This window comes from Microtus oregoni, unplaced genomic scaffold (assembly GCF_018167655.1).
Source record: "Microtus oregoni isolate MIOR12 unplaced genomic scaffold, Mior012 000026F_ref0000081, whole genome shotgun sequence".
In the NCBI taxonomy this organism is placed as follows: domain Eukaryota; kingdom Metazoa; phylum Chordata; class Mammalia; order Rodentia; family Cricetidae; genus Microtus; species Microtus oregoni.
Window position 1 is genome coordinate 10506499 of NW_024543085.1, and position 15467 is coordinate 10521965.

General features: G+C 37.2%; 1 pseudogene; it reads right to left on the reverse strand.

Annotated features, from left to right (window-relative positions):
* The window catches only part of LOC121463261, a 65575-nt pseudogene extending 50665 nt beyond the window's left edge, over nucleotides 1-14910 (reverse strand).
* Between the last annotated feature and the right edge of the window lie 557 nt (nucleotides 14911-15467).

Consider the following 15467-nt stretch of genomic DNA (forward strand, 5'->3'; position numbering starts at 1 on the left):
GGCTATAGACCCATGTTTTTACTTATCCGGAACACTATCTGGTTCTAGGAACTGAAGTTAAAAGTAGTTATTGCAGGTACCTTAAGATGAAGAAAACTTGGGAGTTGTCAATTTAAGATTAATAAATTGTATTTGAAGAATGAGATAGCAAAGTTTCCTGTGTGTAAACATAGCCTCATATGGCCTAAGAGTGATGAATTTAGAATGGACACTGATTTGTAAATGGGAAGCTTCCTTTAAAGTCATGACACATATAATTCTGGGAATGTGTGGAGAGAAAAATGGAGCCTGTGGATCAGAGAGGGGCTATACTGAGGTCCCGCCCTTAGCTGAGGAAATATTGGCAGTTGAAGACTACTTGGGCATAGAATGAGCATGATAGAGGGTCGTAGTAACAGACTGCCAAAGCCCCAGTGGGTGACCCACACACCCTGTACAAATGAGCAGTACTAATTGGAATCTGTGGGTTAATATTAAATGAACACAATTTTAAAATATGACCTAATCTTGGGCAACAGGTGTGTTTTCAAATTCTGGGTGCAAATTTTCAAGATACATATATATGTATATAAAAATTTCAAATCATAGGTAAAAACTGTGAAATAATAAAAAAGAATGAAACTATAATTTACAATGAGAAATTGTGCCTGGTGTAATGGAATTCTTTGAAATATCCAAGTTGTCAATGAAGTCAAGGAATTAATTGTTTAGAATCAATTTAGTTAGGAAGAAGATAATGTTAAGAGATGTTGAGTCAATGGTGTGAAATATTTCAGAGAAATATGGAGCAATAAGAGAACTGAAGATAATTTATTCTATCTGGCATCAGGTCTTTAACACGATGGTGTCACTGGCACATTGAAGATGAGACAGTTTCAGTGAACTCTGGAACAAGTTAGACAGAAAGTGAAGTTGGGATACAGATAGCTCTTTCTAGAAGTTTGAGGAAGACAAATGTGTGGTAAGCAGGAGAAGGGAAGTTATTAACTTGGGGATCGTGTATCAGTCACAGAGAGCCCAAAGCAAGGAAAGGCAGCCACAGAAGTTAACTGTTCAGCAGAGCCCACACTGAAGTCCAGGGAACATGGGAGGCAAGGAAGCCTTTCATAGGAGAAAGTGTCTTCCTTTTGAGACAGATGCAATGGAAACAAGTAAGTGCAGAATGGATGGAGAGAGAAGATGTCTGTGCTCAAAAATAATCATTTTATCTGGTATTTTTGTCTGTGTTTGGTTCTGATGATGTTATCTGTGCTACAAGTTTATGATGGCAATAAAAGCACTTTATTTCAAAACAATTAATTGAATTTTTTACTCTTTACCCAATCACCCTAAGATAACTATGCATAATTTTGGAGAGTTCTTCCATGTGATTTTAGCTTCATGGTGTTTCCATGGGAAGACAGTCAGGTGGCAGAATAAGCTTAAACGCGGTTGTTCTGCAACGGTACAGAAGGCAAGGTTGTAAGTGGGCATAAGCAGAGCATCTTTATTTCACGTTGAAACATTATTACATTGAGAAGAAAATTTTATTTTTGAGCAAGGGAACTAGTACTGAATCTACTAGGAAATTGGATTTTAGTAAAGTAGGTCATAGCAATGTCTAATTTTACTGAGAAATCCATGAAACATTTGAAAGACTGGTGTCTCCCTCCAGAAACTTCCATCTAATCACAGGCTTGAAGTCAAACCAAACACATTTCTTACCCTAGTTGAAGCTTCCAGACATAAGAGGAGTGCGCATTCTTATTTATGTAGTAGGCAATATGTACTTCTTTCACTGAATAGAATTTGAGCAGTTAGTTGTTTTATTAACTGATAAGTCACTGCTATTCCATTATTGATTTATTGTGGCCATAAAAACCCACTTCAAAATGCTTTGTGGAAGGCAGAAACCACATTGTCCAGATTGGACTCTACCTTTCTCTTTATTTCCCTTTTAGTCAAAGAAAATGCACAGCTAAGTAGCATAGAGAAAAAAAAAGAGAAAGGAATGAACTGTATGTAGGCCAAATAGGATTATCGTTTTAATGAAGCTAATGTGAATTACTTTTAATAGGATTAAATCCCCTGGGTTTAGAGTAATAGAGAGAATCATCCTAGCTATTTCAAGAGAATGTGTCTAAGTGGTGTAGAAGAGTTCTAAATAATATTAGCATTCTACAGGTAAAGTAGTCCCTGAGCATAAAGCTCATCATTCAAAACTGGAAATTATGTTCATATTTAATATCTAATGTAAACAGAGACTGCTCATTCATTCCTGTCCACCCAAAAACAAATAATCACACAGAAACTATATTAATTACAAAACTGCTTGATTGATATCTTAGGTATATTGCTAGTTGCCTCTTACATATTAAATTAACCAATATTTATTATTCTGTGTATTGCCACAAGGCTGTGGCCTCCAGTAAGGGTTCCTGTACCTGACTCCTTCAGCAGCTGTATGGTGGCTCCCTGACTCTGCAACTCTCTCTCTATATCTCTTCCTACCTGGCTATATTCTGTCCTTCCATAGGCCACAATAGCTTCTTTACTAGCCAATGGTAATAAAACATATTCATAGAATACAGAGAGGAATACCACATCATCTCCCTTTTTCTGTCTAAATAAAAAGAAAGATTTCAACTTTAACAGAGTAAAATTACATATAACAAAACAGTTCCAAACAATAATTGCAGTTAAAATAGTTAGTCTATTTCTATCTGGCAAAATTGAAAAAAAATATACTATCATCTATTTTATCCTTGTGAGTCTAAAGTTTCATATCAAATTCATCTTTCATCATAACCATAAAAACTATAACTATCTGTCTTCAACTCTTCAAAGACCCAAAAAGGATATAATATTACCTAAGTAAACAAGAAGTGCATTGTAAGCAACTTCCAAAAACTCTAGAATTGACAGAGACTTCTTGCTGTCTGGACAATCACCCAAAGTTCTTTTATAACATTGGGACATCCATCTTCAGTCAACAGGCTCATAGTATGTGGCAGACTTTTCAATGAAGCAGTCATTTAAAAGGCTGTTTCACTTCTCTTGGCAGTTTGTCAGTCACTTTCTTCTGTATCCTGCAGAATGCCTGGCATACTCTTCCATGAAGCAGGAACCATGAAGGTATGTTCAGTAGTCACTTTTCTGTGGGTCTTAAAAGTCCAGCTTATACAGTATGCCATCAAGCAGTCCAGAAAAGAGCAGTTTCTTGCCCAAATGGCTAGCATCGTCACATTGAAAGCAAATTCTATGAGTTTCTTCAGTGCCCATCAAACTCTCTGACGTAATTGGTACTGCCAGAAACAGACATGTCTCACTGTTGAGAAAAGTTTAAGTTCTTAAAACCTTTTAAATACCATATTCTGTAGGCCTTTGAAAGGATTGAAGAATACCTATCCATTTAAAATATATCTCCATACATTTAGAAAATCTAACTAACATGACTACAAGCTTAACTATTATAAATGACTATCTATTAATCTAAATTTTAATTATACATTACATTTTTAAATGAACTGAACAAGCATAATACCTTAAACGAGGACAAATACATATACACAATGTCACAAATTAACCTTAAATTTTTATCAATAGACCAAAGTCTGTAGCAATGTAAAATATTCACTTCTATATCATATCCCTCTCTAAATGAAAAAAAATATATAAACATAATTTTGAGAATTTGGGTGCAGTTTTCAAGGCTACTTCCTGCTGATTGTTGGGTGAAGTAGTCTTAAGGTTCATGGAGACCTTTTCGGGGAGGGGGTCTTGTTCCGTCATACCACATTAACCTGGAAAGAATCCACAGACTCTCAATTCCTGTGGAAACAAAAGCAGAACCTCTTTTCCAAAGAAACATATTCTTAGACTCAAATTTTGAAGTCAAAATATCTTCATGTTGGTTTAACTTAACAGCTCCCAGAAACAAATGTTTCTCTGCAGTCAAAAAAATTAAAGAAATCACAATAATATACATAATTCAGACTCTCTTTGTATTTTCCAATTTTATGTGGCTTTATTACTTTTTAGGGTTTATTTTATTATCTGTACTGCTTTAATCTATGACTGCCTGTACTTCTTTTTCTAACTGTCTATATTTTTCTCTCTCTCTCTCCCAAGTTTATGTAAATTTTTAAAGCACACTATGGTATGTTCAGAGGTTTATTTTTGCCTAAGTCTGTCTTTATTGCATAATAAAATCTATAATCATTTTCTGACCAGGAGTGCTTCTTAAAATGCTATGTGGTGTGGCTAGGACTACGGCTGCTTTGACTTCTGGCACCACAGAGTCTAACATGGTGGAGGTACATTCACTGCCAGTTCTAGGATCCATGCTCACTGCCCCAGCTCCAGGGACACAGCAGGTCTATGTCAGCATTAGGCAACTAGTAGTGTGTTGTTCACAAACCCCATTCAAGTACTCTATAACTGCACCAGCATGAGCCAGAATCTGGCTCTTAAAGGAGCTGTGCAGTTTTGCTGCTAACACTGAATCAGGAAGCCTTCTCTTAAAGGAATCACAGCTCTGCTTGCCTCTAGCAAACAGAGTCCACCTGAAAAAAATGCTTCTACTGAGAAGCTGTGATTAATGCTGTTCTTTTTGTGTCTAGAATTCCTTTCCAAGTTCTCTCAGATTTTATGTGGATGTAGTTGCCTCATGTGGTGCCACTTGTAAATGGAGATTGTTGCTTCATTCCCAGCTGCCCAAACCCGAATAACCACACAGAAACTATGTTAATTGCAAAACTGCTTGATCAATAGCTTAGGTGTATTCCTAGCTACCTCTTACATCTTAAATTATCCCATTTTTATTATTCTGTGTATTGCCACGAGGCTGTGGCCTACTGGTAAGGGTTCTAGTGTTTTTCTCCTTTGGAAGCTACATGGCATCTCTCTGACTCTGCTTGCTCTCTATATCTCTTCCACCCTGGCTATATTTGATTCTGCCAGTGGCCGAAGCAACTTCTGTCCTTGGGAAGTAGAAGAGAGGGTGCTTGAACTGTCCTTGCCCCACTATCACACTGATGATTATCTCGAATATCACCATAAAATCTTCGTCCGGCGACGGATGGAGATAGAGACAGAGACCCTCATCAGAGCAACGGACTGAGCTCACAAGGTACAGTTGAAGGGCAGGAGGAGGGAGAAGACGAACAAGGAAGTCAGGACCAGGAGGGGTTGGTCCACCCACCGAGACCAATGTGCCAGAAGTAATGGGAGCTCACCAAATCCAGCTGGACCAGGACTGAACGAGCATGTGATCACACCAGACTCTCTGATTGTGGCTGACAATGGGGGCTGACTGAGAAGTAATTGAGAAAGGCACTGGGACTTGTTTTTACTGCATGTACTGGCTTTTTGGAACCCTTGTCTATTTGGATGCACAGCTTCCTAGGACTGGATATAAGGGGGGGGGGGGACTTGAACTTCCCACAGGGCAGGGTTCCCTGCTCTCTCTCAAGCAGGGAGGGGGAAAAAGGAGAGTGAGTGGGCGAGTGGGAGGAGAATGGGAGGAGGGGAGGAAGTGTTAATTTTTGAATGGAAAAATTAAAAAAAACATATTCACAGCATACAGAGGGAATCCCACATCGATATTTATTTTTGTCAATAATTATTTTGTGTCAGACCATTCTTTTCAGAAAGGACAGGAACCTGGCTAGAATATTCACATACAGCTGTATTATTTGCATATGCAGTATGTTATACCAGAAAAAAAGTTGTTTATGATTTATTTTCCAGCAGAGACCCAAAAAATGGATTAAATTCCTTTGGACATTAGTAAAAGTAGTAATTCATGACACAATAAAAGTTGAAAACTACAGCATCAGAGAAAATAGAAAATTCAATAAACAGTGTTGGGAAATTGAGTATTTACAGAAAAGTTAACATCATACCTAGCTATGCCTCCAATTTATCAATAAATTAAATTTTGGACTTGCAAATACTAGAAAACTGTTGATCAGTATTGGTAGAATCGTGGGGAGAAGGTTGTTTTCATCATGTTTCCTTTGACTTTCAAGGCAGAAGCCATAAAGAAAGGATGAGAAGTTTTGAGCCTGTGAACTCAAAGTTCCCGCTGCTACATGGCATAAAGAATGCAAATGCAGATACTTCAGCCTAAGAACACTGGCATGGTTTACAAGACGTCTTTTTATCTTGCTCTATAAATAGCTCTCGAAAAATAGCTAGACCAACATTCCCACTGGCAAATCTCTGTACTAAGAAAATAGGTCAATATCATGAATAGGCAATTTATTAAACAATGCAAAAGGCTAAGAAAGAAGACACATTATTCACGTTTTACACTGCAAAAGAGAAACAACTAATGGCAAGAAAAGGTGAGCGAGGGAAGCCAGGCCTTCTCATAAAGTGACGTCTGTGTGGAGGACACTGTGATTTGTAGCCTACTTTTAATGGACATTTAGTGATCCCGGTTCTGGGGCTGCCCCACCTACAGAGTTTCAGAAGTAAATTCAGCAGCAGAAAGCCTTTATCCACACGCACATCTCCTCCGTGTGTGACCCACATCCAATGATTGGTCAGTGCAGAGATAAAAGCATGCAGACACTTCAATACAACTAGGAATCATTCTAGCTTCTGATTCTGGGAATAAGCTAACCAGCACTGCTGGGTCGTACTGGAGAACCATTGTTGCTTCTGCCCAGTTCTCCTTTCTGTACAAACTGACCCCAAGATCCATCCTTAGATATTCAGTAAACTAAACCCTAAATTCAGAGTTTTCTGTTCATGGGAAATCAGATCTGCTAGTCTTAATTTCTAGATTTTAAAAAGAAAATTGTTTATAGGCTTCAATAGGCATAAGTATAGCTTGTCATTTATACTTGGAGATTTCATTTTTCTAAAGACAGCCATGAGTAGAAGAAAATTATATCACTAGGAATGTTCATGAGTAGAAGTCCTGATGATGCAAAATTGTTTCAACCATGTAGTTATCATAAAGCCAAGCAAATAGAACCAGGAAATGATGCTGTGACAAGGTATTCCATAAAATTTTAAATATTTTAATATGAGATTTAAAGTGACAGATTTCTAGGAGATGCACTCAGCATAACATTTTGTTTTCATACATGCATCATTGCAAATAAGAAAGGGAAAATTAATTACCTGTTACTCTTTTTCTTTAAGAATTGAACTTAAAAATCGCTTTCAATTTTTCTTCGTGTTCTCTAAATTTCTTAAAAATTAACATAATTGAAAATGTTTTATGAAATTATGGAAAGCTTAGTATTTTATTTTTTGAAGACTAGAATAAAAAGAAATTCGAACATAACTTCTAACGAGGACATTGTTTTGATTTATTTTGTTTTCATTAGGGGACTCCCCAGAAAAACATTTACCTTTAGTGTCCTATTTCAAACAACTTCTAAGCACTGGGTACCCTACTTCCTCTCTCCCCACCATGCATGAGTGTTAACACTTCTGTGCAGGTGAACTGCAATCTTTTGCCAAGGACATTAAGATTAAATGACCACTTTGCTTCTAGAATTTGCCTAAGGCTAGCTGTTCTCTTTCTGAAATATAGTCACAGAATCATTTAACCAAAATTTCCAGGGCAGTGATTGCAGAGATCTACTCCTCCCCTCGTACCCATTGGAGCTGAGGAGAGGTAGGGTTGGTGGAGTGAAGCAAAGAGATGTTGGGGTTGTGGAGTCTCTGTAACCTGGCCAGCAGCGAGGCAAAAAGGAAGTTCAGTTCAACTAAGTAGAAGGTGTTGAACAAACTGTGAAGCCTGACCCCAAGTAGTTTATTATGGGGGCATATTTAAGCACAGCACAATTTGGTGAAATATTTCTTGGTGATAAATAATTCAATCCTGTGTGCACAATAAAGCTTAAGACATAACACGTCAAAACTCTATGTAAAGTGTTTGGGACATCTTCCATAAATATGGATGCTATAGATTGACTACATGTGACACCTTCCAAAAAGATAGATTCTATAGATGGACAAGCTCACAATAAGGGTCTTGGGAAGGATCCAGTGTGGTCTAAGTTACAAAGATACTGCAAAATATACCAGGCTATTAACCATGTCCCCTCCAGGCCTCTTGGGCTGAAAACAGGTTATATATCCCTCCCTTTGAAAGACCAATCATACGTTTTCAATATTCCTGGTGGGCCCAGTGCTTATACATATGAGCAAAGGAAGCTCTGTACTTCCCACAAGACGTGACTACGATGTGGGACCTTGGGCAACTGCAGGTTGTCCTTTGTTCAGTGTGACTATGCTTCAGTGCTTTTCATTTCTCATTCTGAGGACATTTGAACATTTTCCCTTGGTTGAAAACAGTTTAAATGCTAGTTGTTTTAATTACAGCTCTTGGAGTAACGTAGATCACTCAGAAGTATCTGGACTGCTTTGGCTTGTCTGCTCTTAAAGATGCTTCAAGTGAATTGCACTAAAGCATTTAGTTTATATGAGGTAAAATCTGAAAATAAAAATCAGTGAAAACCTTTTTTTTTTGTAATTTTCAAAACTACTTTGGAAAAGACAATTTTGATGTTCTCAATAGTACTCTTGTATAAGAAAGCAGGAGAAAAGTCTCTGTAATGTAACTGGCATGAGGTTTTTAACACAGAGAGCTAAATAACTAATTACATTCCCATTTTTACATTGCTCCCAGACTATCCCAAATGGTATTCTGTTTTAAAGGCTTATTTTTAGTCTCAATTTTCAGATATATTTTCTTTTCCTGATCTATGGTCATTGTTTTCATACTTAATGATCTGTGAGATTTAAATCTATTTTTATTACAAGTTACCTAACATCATTCAACAATTAAAAAGTAAACATATTTTTTGTCATATCCTATAAATTCTTTATCAACTTGACTGATTTATAATTTTAACAAGCAGGTGTTCATTATAGAAAGGTATTGATATGGTTTCTACCTTTCTAGCACTTTTTAGTATTACGTATTACATTATTCCCCTTGCATATGTGCCCCCCCAAATGAACACACATAGATTAATTTGCTTGTACTACAGAGGTCTTGCCTCCATTAAATGCAGACAACTTAACTCTAGAAAGTTATTTTCCTTGAACAATTGATTTTCTTCTTAGGGAAAAATCATTGGTTAAAAAATAGTTCTGCATGTGTCTATGTATATGTGAGATTACATAAAACACAACAAAACAGAACACCCCAAAACCCAAAATATTATTATCTTCAGTTTCCAAATTTAATGCATAAGAAAAATGTTTGCGTGTGAATGTAGGGAGTGGCTGCATGTTGCAAATCAATTTTAAATCTGTGCACTTATAGAATATTACTCTTGAGACTCATTGTGAATTCATTCTGTGATGCTTCCACAGTAAGTGAATGATTCATTCTAGTTACAGAAAATGACATTTTATTTCCGTCGAAACCCATCTGGACATAAATGGCATGAATCTGTTTAGGGATTTTCTAGTTTGTACTTTGAAATAGTGGAGCAAAAGCTCGTTTCCCGTTAGTTTAGCTGTAGGTAAACATTGTGTGCTTTCTAGATTTAGTGGGCAGCTTGTCAGCAACCAATTAGGCACCAAGTTCTAGATATTTACTCTTCTATTTTGTCCATTCCTGGGAGATCACAATGTATTAGGAGTTGTGTGTGGAAAGTCTGTCATGGCTGTTTGCTTGAAAGTCTTGGTTCAGATTGAAAGATGGTGAGATGTTAAAGAACCTCTGTAGGCCAACTGTGGCCCATTTCTTCCCTTGATGAATGTAAGGCTGGGGAATGATGGAAAACAGACAGATGTATGGCATTAGAAAAGCATAACGTGTTTATTACTATCTTTCCTAGGCTATCAATATGAGTCAAACAATTTAGAGTACACTTTCTGTAACACTGAGTCTTTCATTCCTGAAGTTTTCATTCATGTAGTCTACATAATCTGGCTTACCATTTGAGCAGAGGCTAAAGTGGTTAATGTAAAAGACATTTTCCTCCTTGGGAGATGTTTAGGACTCGGTGTGAAAGAGCAGGAATTAAAGAATTGTCACAGACATTCATACAAGTCAAAATGTCAATGCTTAGAAGGAAAAGTAAGGCAAAGGTGTCTGTGGAAGTCAGTACAGACATGAAAGTCAGTCTGTACCAGCTAGCCAAGTGAGGAGGGTGAACTAGACTATTTTAGACTCCTTCTATTATAGGCATCTTTTGAATTACTGCAGAGATAAGAAAAGAGTAGTTATTTCCAAAATGAAAATAAAAACTCAAAGTAATATGCCACATTTCACATACTGGCAACAATAGCTTCAAGTGTCACAATGTTGTATGTGGTTTTCACTTTGGTCTTCTTCCAATTATTATTTGGAATTCATGGAGCAACTTTTCTTATCTTTAAGTTTGTAAGTATAAAGATGAGTGTTTTCCTAACAATGTTGGCATTTTTAATGTTGTCAGCTTTTCAAACCTATTACGGAACTAATTTTTCTCTAGAACTGAATTTGGGTCTATCTTTGAGTACCATCTTCAGTGAGAGATTGTTTGTCAACAATATGTTTTGGATCTTGACAAGCCTTAACAATGGTTCATCAGCATGATATTGATTGACTCCTTTTTCAGTATTGCACAGTGACGTATCATTTGCATACAAATGGATGGAAATAGAAAACACTATCCTGAGTGAGGTAAGCCAGACCCAAAAAGAGGAACATGGGATGTACTCACTCATATTTGGTTTCTAGCCATAAATAAAGGACATTGAGCTTATAATTCATGTTCCTAGAGAAGCTAAATAAGGTGAATCCAAAGACAAACACATAGGCATCCTCAGGAATATTAACCTCCATCAGGCGATGAAAGGAGACAGAGACAGAGACCCACACGGGAGCACCGGACAGAAATCTCAAGGTCCAAATCAGGAGCAGAAGGAGACGGAGCACGAGCAAGGAACTCAGGACCACGAGGGGTGCACCCACACACTGAGACAATGGGGATGTTCTATTGGGATCTCACCAAGGCCAGCTGGCCTAGGTCTGAAAAAGCATGGGATAAATCCGGACTAGCTGAACATAGTGGACAATGAGGAATACTGAGAATTCAAGAACAATTGCAGTGGGTTTTTGATCCTACTGCACGTACTGGCTTTGTGGGAGCCTAGGCAGTTTGAATGCTCACCTTACGAGACCTGGATAGAGGTGGGCAGTCCTTGGGCTTCCCACAGGTCAGGGAACCCTGATTGCTCTTGGAGCAGATGAGGGAGGGGGACTTGATCGGGGGAGGGGGAGGGAAATGGGAAGCGGTTGTGGGGACGAGGCAGAAATCCTTAATAAATAAATAAATTTAAAATTAAAAAAAAAGAATTTAGAAGAGGGTAGCAATGTTTGTTGTGTATATTATTGCTATTGCAAAGTTGCCACCCTTTGCAGATTCATATTTTTGAATTCTATGTGTTAAAGATGAACATACTGCTAGCTAATTTATCAGATAGTTACATGCCCATTTATTTGACAGAATGTCTAAGTTTTCAGATAAAATAGTATGTTATCCAAAAGTTTTAATGGAATGAGGCTTTACATAAAGATGTTCACCTTCATCTTCTTTCTGCCTATACTTGAAACTAACAGTACATCAAGATCAAATTTAAAGCCAGGGACACTGTCCTACTGTCAAACTGTTATGGTCTACATTTTATCCTACCCCTTTCTCAATGTATATGTTGATGTCTTAGACTCAATGCCTTAAAATACAGCCTTATTTGAAGAAGTTGTGGATGTAGTCAAAATGAGATCATGACGGAGTACATTGAACTGCCTAATATGACAGGTATACTTACAAAATGAATACATTTAGTAACAGAAACAGACAGATATGTATACAAACACAAACATATACACATAGAGACATAATCACACCCACTCCCCCAGAAGACACCCTGTGAAGATGAAGGCAAAGAGAAAGTGATGCTTTTACAGACCATAGCACTCCAAACATGCCCTTAAGACCTCCAAAATCAGGCAAAAGCATGGGGCCAGTTCTCCATAGTCTTCAGGAAGAATTAACCCATGGGCACCATGACACTGAAACTGAGAGACTGTAAATTTTTACTGCCGAATGCACTCAGTTTGTGGTCCTCTGTCATGGTCACACTTGCCTACCAGGATTTGTCAAGTCTTCAAATACTTATTGAGAAAAAGTTACTAACATCACAGCTTCTTGGTAGCCACATATTTTTTCAGATAGGCCTGTTTGCTGGTAGCAAGCAGAGGCTTGGCTTCTTTCAGAGATGGCTTCCTTGTTCTGGCTCTGATCCTGCTATTGAGAACTTAAAAGGGGTTTGTCAGCAGCTTGCTAGTAGTTGCTTAATGGCAACAAAGACCCACTGCATCTCTGGAGCTGGGGTGGTGAGCATGGCTCCCAGAGGTAATGAACATACCTTTACCATGTTGGATGGGATCCAGCCAATAGTAAAGCTACAGCATTAGTCCTAGCCATGCCTGCTTAGCAGTTTAAAAAACATTCCTGCTTAAAAAAGGATTACAGATACACAGTAAAGCCAGGCTCAGAAAAGAAGTCCTCTAAATGGGCCACAGGTAGTTTGATAAATGTATGTAATCACATTTAAAGAATGTGTAGTAATCACATAGAAACAACATTAATCACAATACTATTTGGCCAACAGCTTAGGCATACTCTTAACTAGCTCTTACATCTTAAAACAGAGAGAATGAAAGATAGACAGTCATAGAAACAATAATTTGAGGATGTTAAATTGAGGTTCTTAAAGGAAAATAAAAATAAAAATCATAAAGGCCCATGAAAAGATGAAAAATACACAAACAGTCTGTATTATGTATATTATTGTGTTCTTTAAATTTTTTTGACTGAAGAGAGAGATTCTGGGTGCTGCTAAGCTAAACCAACATAAATATTTTAAAGGTATCTTGACTTTAAAATTTGAATCTAATGATACGTTACTTTGGAAAAGGGGTTCTGCTTTTGTTTACACAGAGGATAGGAATCTGTGGATTTTTTCCAGGCTAATGTGGTTTTATGGAACAAGATGCCCTGAAAGGTCTCAATGGATCCAAAAATTACTTAACCCAACAAAGAGCAGGAAGCAGTTTGGAGAAAACTGTGCACAAATCCCCAGAATGATTGTTTATAAATGTTTATTTTTATTTAAAAGGGGTTGAGTATAAATGGTTAAATCATTACAGTCAATCTTTTGCCAAAAAATTGGAGGGGATATGATATAGAAATGAATACTTTACATTGGTATGATTTTGTTCAATTGATGTACATTTAAGGTCAATTTTGTTATATTCTGTATATCTATCCCTATATCTATATATAAACTCTTGTTTATGGTATTATGTTTGTGCAGAGCATTTAAAATGTAATTTATAATTAAGAAATACAGATTAATAGATAGTCATCTATAATAATTAAACTTTTAGTCATGTTAGATTTTCTAGAAAGAGATTTATTCAGTTAGATAAATAATCTTCAATACTTCAAAGACCTACAGAATAGGGCATTTAAAGAATTTTAAGAACTTGGACTTTTCTTGACAGTGAGACATGTCTGCTTCTGGCAGTACTAATTACTTCAGAGACATTGATAGGCACTGAAGAAACTCATTATAAAATTTGTCTTCAATGTGACAAGATTAGCCATTTGGGCAAGAAACTGTTCTTGCCTGGGATACTTGGTGATATGCTGTATAAATCGGACATTCAGGTCCCACAGAAAAGAAACTGCTGAACTTTCCAAAATATGGAAATATCCTTCAGGTTTTGCAGAAGAAACTGCCAGACATTCTTCAGAACAAAGAAGAAAGCAACTGATGAACTTTGCCAGTAAAAGGCAGAAAATATCTTCAAATTTCTGGCTTCACTAAAAGGTCTGCCAGATATTTGGGGCCTATAGGTCAAAGATGGATGCCTTAACATGGCAGAAGAATTCTGGGTGACTGTCCAGCCAACAGGATGTTTCTGTCAATTCTAGAACATTGAGAGTTGCTTACAATGTACTTCCTATTTACATAGGTAATATTATATCCTTGTGGGGTCTTTGATAGAGTTGAAGACTAGATTGTTATAATTATAGTTTTCCTTTGTTATGATAAAATATAACTTAGATATAAAACTTTAGGCTCACTTAATTTTCTAAATGTAAATGGACTAAATATTTAACTATAATTCTTACCTGATAAATGTTTTGTATATGTAATCTTACTATGTTAAAGTTGAAACCTTCCTTTTATTTAGAAAGAAAAGGAGAGATGATGTGGGATGTCCTGCTGTACATATGTTACTTTCATTGGTTGAGGAATAAAGGTATTTTGGCCAATGGCTTAGCAGAGTAAAGCCAGACAGGAAATCCAGACAGAGGGAGAGACAGAGAGAGAGAGAGAGAGAGAGAGAGAGAGAGAGAGAGAAAAAAGTAGGTGAAGTCAAAGAGATGTCATGTAGCCACTGAAGGAGAAAGATAGCAGAACATATCTGGTAAGCGACAGCCTTACGAGGATACATAGATTTATAGAAATAGGGTAATTTAAGATGTAAGAGCTATTTAGAAATACGACTAAGCCATTGGCCAAACAGTTTTGTAATTAATGTTGTTTCTGAGTGATTACTTGGGTCTGAGTGGCTGGGAAACAATAGTGCAGTCTCTGTACACAGGAAACAGTTTGGAACAGAGTAATATCTCCTTTCAGCATGAACCAACACAATTGTTTCCTTGACTTTGTTTTAGAGTGCTATGCATCATCTAATACAAGGTTCATGTGCTCACAAATACCAATAATTCAACCCTCTATCTGCATATTCACTTGTTCATACAGTCACACCTGAATCTAAAATCTATTTTGCAATTATCTGAAGATGAATTTTATGGGATACACCATCACTTTCTGTACGTTCTGGTCCTGGCCATGGTACAATATGGCAGAAGTCACAGAGATCATGAGAGGAGAAAAGTCACCTCAGAAAGTGACTTCTGAAAGTCCAGATTTGGATTTTTAAAGCTTCATTTTAATTATTTATGTGTGTGTGTGTGTGTGTGTGTGTGTGTGCATGTATGTATGTTATAGTGCCTTTAGACACCAGGAAGAGACAAATCTCATGAAACTGGAGTTACAATTTATTATGAGCTCTCTGGTAAGGATGCAGGGAATTGAAGTTAGGTCCTCTAAAAAAGCACCAAGTTCAATTTAGGAATGAGTCATCTTTCCTGTGGAGCCCTATTATTGTGTTTAGTCAGGCAGTCAGTGTTAAGAAAGACTGTACTAGGTGGAATAAATATCAATACACGTGGGGTAGTTTCAGAAGCAAATAGATACTAAGGCTGTGGATGTCAACCCAGGAGGAAATAGTTGCACATGAAGAGGTGAATGGTTGGGTGCCAGATCTAACCATCAAAAGGATTAAGAGTACAGAGGTCTTCAAAGACTTGAACCTTCCAGAGGAGCAATGATATAGAGGACAGAATCCAGAGCTCATGATTAGCCTTCTGAGATCACCT